General features: G+C 39.2%; 1 pseudogene; it reads right to left on the bottom strand.

The window, feature by feature from the left end:
* Positions 1-2,587: 2,587 nt before the first annotated feature.
* Positions 2,588-2,696, bottom strand: LOC145271822 (U2 spliceosomal RNA; annotated as a pseudogene).
* Positions 2,697-3,911: the final 1,215 nt, after the last annotated feature.

The following is a 3,911-nucleotide window of genomic DNA, read 5'->3' as shown; positions in this document are numbered from 1 at the left end:
TCAGACAGACAGTGATCAATAAGAGCTAAATTGACCGACTTTTAATTCAACGGAAAGTGCTCAACGATAAGAAACGAATTTCTTAAAGGGGCTGTCATATATATTTTTTTATTATAATAATTAAATACCTACAGACACTAGTGTTTCATCCTTTCGGGATTCTTCAGTGCAGGGTGTCACGATTACTACCAGTCGAACGATTCGAACCCCGCGACACGAGACATCTCTGGCTCGATTAGCGGAGGCCGTATCCATTCGGCTACCATTAAGCGTGTGAAATAGCGTTGAATTTTAAACATTTTAATTTAAATGTTCATTACGTCAGACAGACAGTGATCAAATCGTTATACGATGATCTACGTATAAGAGCTAAATTGACCGACTTTTAATTCAACTGAAAGTGCTCAACGATAAGAAACGAATTTCTTAAAGGGGCTGTCATGATTATTTTTTTATTATAATAATTAAATACCTACAGACACTAGTGTTTCATCCTTTCGGGATTCTTCAGTGCAGGGTGTCACGATTACTACCAGTCGAACGATTCGAACCCCGCGACACGAGACATCTCTGGCTCGATTAGCGGAGGCCGTATCCATTCGGCTACCATTAACCGTGTGAAATAGCGTTGAATTTTAAACATTTTAATTTAATATATATATATATATATATATATATATATATATATATATATATATATATATATATATATATATATATATATATATATATATATATATATATATATATATATATATATATATATATATATATATATATATATATATATATATATATATATATATTCTAGGAGCTTCTTGCGATTTGCCAAACTCAAATGTACATTGAATGCAAAGATAGAAAATGATGACGTCATCAGTAGTCAATTGTGTTAGTTTCTGAATAAATGGCTGACACATTTAATATATTCGCATTTGCCCATTCCTTTCCTCTCCATCATGTTCTGGTTTCCATCACAGGATTAGTAGATAGCCCGCTTCTGCATTCATTAAGCAGCTCAAACACAGATCGTCTTCAGCGAAATAATAGCTTAAAAGCAACAGCAACAACAACAACTGCAGAATCGCACGAGCAGAGTTTTGGGGTCGCTTCTTTCATTTTGAAGTGAGATATACATTTGCCGCTGGGCGCCATTTTGAAAAGTATAGTTTTTCGTTGCAGGATCGCGAGAGTAAAACGCATGCGGAACATGACGTCGAAGGCAATTTGGAAACCGATTCTGCGTATGGCTTCCAGACACTCCTTCCACCACCTCTCTTTTCCCCCTCTTCTCTCTCCTCTTGCTTTACTTCTCCTCTTTCATGTGGGCACACACCGACACAGACACACACACATATAGACACACACACATACACACAGACACACACGTACACACATACACAGATAGACACACACACACACATACAGACATACACACATACACACATATACACACAGACACACCCACACATACATACACAGACAGACACACATACACACATATACACACAGACACACACACATACATACACATACATAGACACATACACACACATGCACACACATATACACATACATAGACACATACACACACATACAGACACACACACATGCACACACATACACACAGACACACACATGGACATACAGACAGAGGCAGACACACACACATACACACACAGACATACACACATATACACACATACACACACAGACATACACACACAGACAGACACACACACATACATACAGACATACACACAAAAACACACATACACACAGACATACACACACAGACAGACATACACACATACACACACATAGACATACACACACATACACACAGACATACACATACACACAGACATACACACACATACACACGGACATACACATGCACACAGACATACACACACATGCACACATACACACACAGACATACACACACATGCACACATACACACACATACACACACAGACATACACACGCATACAGACACTCATCTGTTCTATCCTCCTCTACCTCTCCCGATGCACATTTCTTCTTCAGCTTTCATACGCGAGTGAATAGATAGCATTTATGCAGGATAATTGCCAACCATTATCTCCAGAATATTTGTCTAAAAGCAACCATTATGATCAAAACAAAAGCAGTTGGAGAATCTGCCGCAGCCAACGAGAGTTCATGGGCGACTCCCTTAGTCATGCTGCCGAGGAAAAGATTGAAACACACGCACACAAAGAAGATATCTTCTAACAATAAACCGTCGTTACACGCGCTTCTATCGTCACCCAGTTCGTCAGGCCCTCATGCGTAAACACCCCTCGCTTTATCAGTTCGCTAGGTCGTTATGAAAATTCTCCTGTAATGGTTTCTATAAATGGATGACGTACTGGGTACACTCTTTCCTTTCCAACTTCTTTCTTCTTTTTGTCACTCTCTGGTTTTCTATCAAACAAGGCCGATAGCCATTAATTGCGTGCTCTCGTGTCATGAATGAATGCGTGAATGTAAGATTGACATGAAATTCTTAAAGATAAACTAAAATGACCGAAAAATGGGCTGAAATGACTTAAATAAATAAAAAATAAATGACTTAGAATGACTTAATAAACTTAATGAATTGAATAACCTTGTAGCATGTAGTAAGAACAGATACTACACTTTGATCTTGGCCAAAACGCCAAGAAGCATTTATTTGCTTCCCCACTGAGCAAATTAGGCACAAGGCCGTTTTTTAATGTGGAGAGAGATGGAGGGGGAGGGAAAAGGGGACCAGCTTCTGATGGGTGGGAAATGGGAGCTGGATAGTGACAATTGGTATGAAGGGTTGCCCCTACATTGACCAAGGTCTGATATGTAGGGTTACCCCCGCATATGGTCTTTGCTTGCAGTATCTGTCGGAACAGATACTACACTTTTATCTTGGCCCGAAGGCCAAGAAAAGCGATATTTATTTGCCCCTGTACCGAGCAAATTAGGCACAAGGCCGATTTTTAATGTGAGGAGTGAAGTGGAAATGGGGACCAACTCCCCGGGGAGTAGGGGAGCTGTATAGTGATAATTGGTATGAAGGGTTGCTCCTACATTGACCAAGGTCTGATATGTGGGGTTGCCCCCACATATGGTCTTTGCTTGCAGTATCTGCCGGAAGAGATACTGCATTTTAATCTTGGCCAAAAGGCCAAGAAAAGCTTAAAAAGCTAAGAACAGCATCTATTAAAAACAAACCTTTGATCTTAACCAAAAAGACCAAGCACAAAAGCGTTACGGACAAACCGACAGACCGATACACCGACCGACCGACGGACCGACGGAGTGACTTATAGAGTCGCCTGTACGCGACTAAAAAGAATTGACAATATACGACATAATCACGTTGACACACTGACTCCGATTAGATCACAGAAATTAAGCAACGTTGTGTCTGATCATTATTAAAAATTAAAAAGACTAAAACAGAATAATAGTATATTGGACTTCATTCGCTCCGGTTTAAAGAATAACGATTACTGTGGAGGCCAATATAAAAACGGAAAGATTGTATATAAAATCTCGCGAGAAAAAAAACGAGATTATCGCAAATAATAATTTCTTTTTATCGTAAGCCATCATTTCCATTCCCCAAAATACATTTTCATATCCCAATCAACAAATATAGAAAAGAAAGGCGTCATGAAAACTCCAAAATCAGTCCTGCGAGGGTTTCTATAAATGGCTGACATATTAGGCATACTCTTCCCTTTCCAATTGCTTTATTCTTTCCGTCACTCTCTGGTTTCCATCAAAAAAGAATTGATAATGTACAGCAATACAGCATCATCACGTTGAAACACCGGCTACCATTAGATCACCGAAGTTAAGCAACCTTGACTCTGGTCAGTACTAACAGTCAGTACTAACATTTAAA

Source organism: Euprymna scolopes, chromosome 46 (assembly GCF_053919585.1).
Source record: "Euprymna scolopes isolate OS-2025 chromosome 46, ASM5391958v1, whole genome shotgun sequence".
Taxonomy (NCBI): Eukaryota; Metazoa; Mollusca; class Cephalopoda; order Sepiida; family Sepiolidae; genus Euprymna; species Euprymna scolopes.
Note: the sequence above shows the minus strand (reverse complement) of the source record. Positions and strands in the feature narration are given on the sequence as shown.